The 7,117-nt window shown below is 35.7% G+C and overlaps 1 long non-coding RNA gene across 1 annotated transcript; it reads right to left on the reverse strand.

Moving 5' to 3' along the window:
- Positions 1-689: 689 nt before the first annotated feature.
- Positions 690-3,890, reverse strand: LOC128533425 (uncharacterized). The gene is made up of 3 exons (XR_008361354.1): positions 3,287-3,890; positions 2,495-2,643; positions 690-879 (listed from the first exon to the last, which is right to left on the reverse strand). It is a non-coding gene; the product is annotated as an uncharacterized LOC128533425 (long non-coding RNA).
- Positions 3,891-7,117: the final 3,227 nt, after the last annotated feature.

The raw sequence follows: 7,117 nt of genomic DNA on the forward strand, positions 1-7,117 counted from the left end.
GCTTATGGGCTGTGACAACTTGCATGTGTAGAGCAGCTCATACTTAACTATCTGCTGACCTAAAGCCTTTTTTGCTCGCCCAAAACTATGTCACTTGAGATTGGTAGCATTCTTGGCCTCTCTACAATGAGACCACATGAAAGCAGGAAAGTGAGGCTGAGCAATGAGGAAATTCAGAAAAAGGCACAGGGACATACTGTGCAAACTTTGCAAACTCTGCAAAACACTGTTTTTAAGACACAGGCCACAAAATGGTTAATGAATTACATGTGTCTGGGTCTAATCTGAATGATGGTGTAGTGGTTACACCAGGGCAAAAATGTTGATGTACCTTACACATGCTTTTAGTAAAATTAATTTGCAGTTCAAGTTCTTTCATATGTGCGCACAGGGAAAGCTATCAACATGGAAGCAGAAGTGTTTGGGACAACAGAGACATATGACCTGATTCCTGGTACAGATCATGGTCCAGTTGTGTGCCAATGTTGACATCAATAAAGTTCACATACGGTTACACAAGCAGACATTAACAATATGATGATATATTCTTAACTTGAAGAATTAATATTCTTAAATAATAATTGATAAATTAAATCTATCAATAAAAACCAAACAAAAATTCGAAACAATTTTAAATGATTTGGGTCTGTATTTGGGTCCCCGGTTTGTTTGTGTGCACTACTCTGCATTTCTTAGTATTTCCAGGCCTATCTTGGTATGTAAGCATGGCATGTTGTGATAGCTCCACACATATGCAGTTTTCACTTACTATGGTGCTTCTTTCTGTGGCGAGTGTCAACAGAGTGTTGGTGCCAAATACAGAGGGTACGTGCGAGAGTGGCAGGCATCAGCAGCTTTTTCCCGGGAGCATAGGCAGCCCTTGTTAGACAAAAGTATACTTTTTAATATAAAGCCAGGAAATAAGTTATTGAGCTGAGTGGAGATGTGTATTGCGTAACATTGTCCATGTTCACTTCAGTTCCACTAGTTCCACTGTTTTTTCTATTCAACTAATCCGAATTTCAGTCCATGTTTCCAACAGTACATCTAAATGTAGTTATGACAGAACTTTTTGGCATATTTAGCCTTTAAGCTTTGGCCTACTTGTTATGTGTATACTTTTCCACGAAAAGAAGCCAGCCAGTTTTAAAGCAGCAGTAAGCAGTGTTATCAGAATGCAAGAGAATGTTGACAGACTGAACAGGCCGAAGATAACAAATACACATCACAAAATAAAAACACGAACCTCCTAAACCTCAATCTGTTTTTTTTTTACTGCCTTTTTTTCTTTCTGTGTTTCTTTCTTATAAACCCTTTGCTCCAGATTTTTTTTTTTTTTTTGTGAATAGAAAATACATTTTTATGTTTGAACAGTTTTTAACTATGTGAAAAGCGTCTCCATAATCGTTCACTCCCACCGGAACAAATTATGCATTATTCCATGGTTTACAATTACAGATATGTTCCAAGATCCCTCGAAACCCCTTTCACAATCCTGATTTCTCATCTAACAGTCTGTTTATCTGCCCAGAGGGAAAAATTCTAAATTGCTGAACATCTTGTGAAAGCACAAAATGTTTTTTTTTTCTTTCCCATCCCCTTCATTATTTTCTACATTTTCCCCCTTTCTCCACATACCTTCCCTCAACTCACTTCCTGCATTCACAAGAAAAATACAGGACAGGGTGGTGCATGCAGCACTGTTGAACAGTAAAGGAAATGACGTGTCCATAGAATTTTTCTCAGTTCCAAATATGACAGATCCAAACAGTTACTGGTGGGTGGTTATCATAACACACATACAGTGCAGCTGGTTATATAAGTGGCAGATGATATTGTTTTGCACGGTAATTGTACTATAATGATCTTTAAAAAATCAACAGCCTCTTTATAAATCTTTGTTTTTACAGTTCCTCTACATTAAACAATATGTCAAACCAATCTCAATTTTTTTATTTCATCAAATGTCCTTGTGTTTAATTCATTTTCAGTAAAATTTTAATAAATGCATTTTCTATTATACACTTCCTATTATTATTAATATGGCACAATTGCTTGATTATACAAAATGAGTGAGTGCATGATTTTATTTAGCGCATGTCCTCATCTTCCTCCCTGAAATAAATTCCTGCCTACACCACTGATTACACAAGACCCGAATTATACATCGATCTTGTGGTTTGTTGTGAACCAGATGAGTATAATTCGTTTTTAAAATTAGATTTTAAGCCTGCTCAGAGGGCTTATATGACTATTCATGATACATTCATTGGATATTAGATATAGAACGGAAATCTAGTTGATTTAATAAACCAGAATTTCTATTAGATCTTTGTTAGAACTTTGCCAATATGTATTAGAAAAACATAATATGGAAATATAAATGTCATAAGAAGATATGAGTAATAAAGTTTTCTTTTTCTCCTGTGTACAGTACGTGTGTCATAGAGAGACAGAGTATAAAGATGAGAGTGTTGATCACAGTAGAGCTCACCCTTGGCTGGCAGATTCTGCACCCACTCTTGACTCCCATACCGCGCTTATATGTGAGGCCTGTGCCCAAAGTTTCCCACGGACAAAAGGCTGTGTGTGTAAATCTTATGCTGGTGGAACTTTGAACCAGGCACAGTGGTGACTTTATAACTAGAGGAAACAAGCACATGAAAGACTCTCTCAGTGTGTTTACCACTGTGACATGACTTCCTGGCTTTATTTATAGATGTAAGAATTTACATGCATTCATTCGGAAAGCAATTTTATTTAAGCCATGATCCGACGCAAACAAAGAAGTTAAGCTTAAAGGAATCCAAGTTTTATCAAATGGGTGGAACATGTTAAAGATAAATATACAAAGAAAATTACACCCACTTATTATTTAAATACTTTGTGAAGTTATTTCATTCTTAAACTTTCTATTAACTTGGACACATTAAGTACAACTTTTTTTTTGGCTCTAATTTTTTCTTCAGTCTAGTCCAATTTTAAAGGAATGGATTTTGCTTGTTAAGCCACACAGTGACCTATGAATCACTCAAGCATAAAAATATAACCATAATAAGAAACCGGTGCAGGTGACGACAGATGATCAGAGATTAGTACACTGGTGATGCTGAATGCTGAGTGGTTGGAACAGACGAGAGAGGAAATGAGGTTGCTGCTGAGGTTGTTAAATAAACAAATGATTTTAAAGTGGTATCTTTAGGCACTTTGCATGCTGTCACCTGACCACGCTTTGAAAACTACTGAGTTGACCAATAACTTAAAAGTGCTTTCTGTGGATACTTACAAATACATCAATTCAGTACATTTTGTCCTTTAGTTCTCTTGATGACGTTAGCCAGTGTGTGGTTCACATCTGTGTGTGCATACACAGAGCAGTTGTGCTAAGGGGAGAGAAATGGAATTTAGTGCCTAAATCTCGAATTGTCCAAAACTTTATTCACACCACAAAAATGTGCTTCATGACTGAAGAAGTGAGAGCCACAAACACATGACCTTTACCTTTCAATACATATATAACAATACAGCTGACAGAGATAGATGAATAAAAGTAAAAGCTTCATGTTCTAAAACTGCGCTGATGTATTTGGGCACACACATTTCAAATAAACGCAGAAAGCACATTTGTACAAGCAGAGCTGCTCGAATACTAAGAACAGTATTACTTGCCGTGCCTTTTTTGAAAAACATATCCGTGAGATTTTTTATTTATTTTAAACCTATTTTAAAAATATCAATCAATTACAAAAAAAGACTGCATTGATACTGTTTTAGTTACATGAGGCTAAGGAAAGACAGGTACTTTCCCTCTTGCAGGACTTGTAAATATGGGCTCAAGCCCAAGAACACCACCCACAGCTGCTGAGTCAGGACCAAGCCATGTTTATGAGGTCATCCTAAAGGCAGAGTACACAATGTGACAGTTCAGTTTTAAACATGCAGAACATCCCTGACCTATAACAGTCTCATTTCTATTAAAATAAGTAGTAGGTAACGTGGCTTAAAAATAGCAATTATTTTTAAAATGCAAAAGACATATGAATAGTAAGTCTGCTTTGCACTTGATAGCCCGTTTCATCAGCAGAACTCTAGGCCAGGGGTTGAGTGAACTAGAAGGACAGAAATGCTATAGATATAATGGGGTAAAGGACTCCCGAATCCTGTTAAATATGTACATATTAAAATATTTATGAAGTGACTTTTTTGCTAATTTGTTGACGGAATGGGACAGGACAAAAATAAAACAAACAAACAAAAACAAGCAAACGAAGAAAAAACATACAGAAATCTTAAACAGAAGTGATAGCAAGTGCAGGAGTTACATTTCTGTGTGCTTGAGTGATGGGTTTATCAACTGTTTCGGTAAGCTCAGGGAATGAGACATACTGGACTTATCCTTTACCTAGAAGGGAAACGGAAGGTAGAGCTTCCTGCAGATGAACCAGAATGGAAAGAAGGGTTACAAAGTTCAGTAACAGGATACATTACAGTAAATCATTATTTTTTAAAAAAAAGTTGTATCCCTGCAAAATTATTTCATTAAAAGTGTTTCAACATAATGATTGCATTTTGAGAAATTATTTGTATAGCATATATTGCCATGTTCTATTGTTCTTTCAATGTATATGTTAATTATTTTTATGAATGTCTTTACAATATATGGCACAATAATATCCCACACAGTAATATTATATTATATATTATATATTATTATTATTATTATTACAGTGAGCACACACCCCCTGAGGTGAGTCATGAGGGTGAGTTTCCACAAACCCAGAAAAAGAAACAGGAATGAAATGACAAAATGGAATTTTTTTAAATGCCTTAAGCTTAACTGGTCAAGCTCAAGGAAAGGGTGCTATTAGAAACTGAGCATGAGATGGTGTATCTGTTTTTAGCTGGCTAGCACCAGTTCAGATTTACAGGCAGGCATGACTATCTAATGAATGTGCTCTAGCCAACGTGCCGTAATCGGGGAATTTTTGTTTATGCTACACTTTCTATAAGAATGGCTCATCAATCCGTGCAAAGATGATGACTCATGTGCCTGTCTACTGTAGGTATAATTATGACTCGGCAAGCTTGCGAGAAATAACACAGAATATTAAAGAAAGCTCAAATGTAGGATACTGTGAATATGTATAATTAATTAAAAATCTACATTTTTAAAGTCGCTCTAGATAATGCCAAATGCTGAAAATATAATGTTAAACTATTATTACATTTAACCTTCTAGCAAGGGGTGGACTTACTGATTTAGGGGCCCACATCAATGATAGATATGGGGCCCTCCCTACACCCTATTTTTAGATAATAATAATAAACAAAACAACCAAACCTTTGCATAAGATATAACAAAAGAAATGTGCTGTTTGCTTAACAAAGCCGAGACGATGACCTTACCAGCACCACCCAATTTAAACTTAGTGAAAGAGTGAGGAAAAGAGCATGATAGAGATGTAATGTTTTACCTTGGTTTTCATTCAGCCTCGTCATATAAGTGGCCCATTTCACCTTATCTATAACTGTGCTTGCCTTTGGCCTCTCCAAATAATTCATGTTTTTATGTATTTATGTTTGTGTCATGTTCAACAGACCTTTCATGATTATTATTATTATTTTTTTTTAAATATCATCATTTAAATTTTCTTCTGTACCAAATACTTCTGGTAAATCTGTAAACTTCTGTATTTTTAGGAAAAATTCCTATATTTCACATAAACTCTTCTTTTCTTTGCTACCAAACACATCTCTTTATCTGCCAATCAACTTGGCCAAGCATCAGGGTCATCACACAGTGACAATCTCAAGAGTTTACAAGAAGCACAGTCTCTAAAGTTTCCCAACTTTATAACCTTCTCTGGCATTGTGATGACCATACGTTGCAGTGGCGGTACCATTATCAACATTGCTAATGTTGTCACATTCTAAGTGTGTTAAGAGGGGAGCTGCTGTGTTGGAGTTAGTAGCAGCAGTGCTAGCACTTGTTTTGGCATTATTACATTCCGCAGGCAGACAGAAAAAAAACACTATATAGTTTTTCAATATATTTTTTACTTCTAACTTTTTTTCATTCCTCTGCCTCTTTGCACTGTATTTCCTTTTCTGACCTCTAACTTCCAGAAATTACATTACATCTGCCAAGTTTAAAGAGTAACCCGGCAATGATGAACTTCAAAACTGCAGCTCTTGTGGGATGTTTGATTTCCATGGCCTACAGTGGTCAGGACCTACAAAAAGTAATCCAAAGACGGAAAACCAGTAATCTGGCGACAGGGTCATGTGTGGCTGAGGCTCACTAATGCACATGGGGAATGAGGGTTGACCTGTGTATTCCCATTCAACAGGTGAGCTACTGTTGCTCAATTTCAGGGAAACGTTAATGGTGGTTGCGATAGAAAAGTGTCAGAACACACAGTGCATCACTGTTATGGTGGCAAAGGGGGTACCTACCCAATATTAGGCGAGTGGTCATAATATTATGGCTGATTAGAGTATTTATACACAGAGGGTCCAAAAAATGTATACACACTTCAACAGTTATCTATGGCCTTTTTGAAAACTCTAATTCAATTATGGCACCAATTTGAAGTATTAGTATATGTTTCTTCCAAAGATGTCAATAGTTGCACTATTAGATATTTACAGTATATAAATGTGAAAAAAATTATAATTTAAAAATTTATGTTGAATTGTGTGTACATTGAACGGCTATATACTCATATTAATAGTAATATGAGTAAGTAAATGATATATGAGTTAAATATGAGTTTTTTTTTATCTTTGCTGCTACTTAACAAGAAATATTTACTATTTTTCATTTATCATCCCATGGACAATTAATTTGCACTACCTCAACTCATTGTGTCGTGTTGTTGCTCTCATTTGCACATTAAGTTTTTGTTGTCATTTTGCTCTCTCTTTTTTTTTTCTTTTTTTTTACTTTTTTTTACAGTTCTGAGATAGTTTGGTTAATATATGGTGTTAATTTGTCGTTCTGGGTAGTCAGATAATTAGGTTTTTGTCTTAGCTAGTTTCGTTCATTTATGTTGTTAACGTATGTTGTATGAAACATCCTGGTCCTGGAGGAACGTTGTTCCGTGTACTGTGTACT

Source organism: Clarias gariepinus, chromosome 11, assembly GCF_024256425.1.
Source record: "Clarias gariepinus isolate MV-2021 ecotype Netherlands chromosome 11, CGAR_prim_01v2, whole genome shotgun sequence".
Taxonomy (NCBI): domain Eukaryota; kingdom Metazoa; phylum Chordata; class Actinopteri; order Siluriformes; family Clariidae; genus Clarias; species Clarias gariepinus.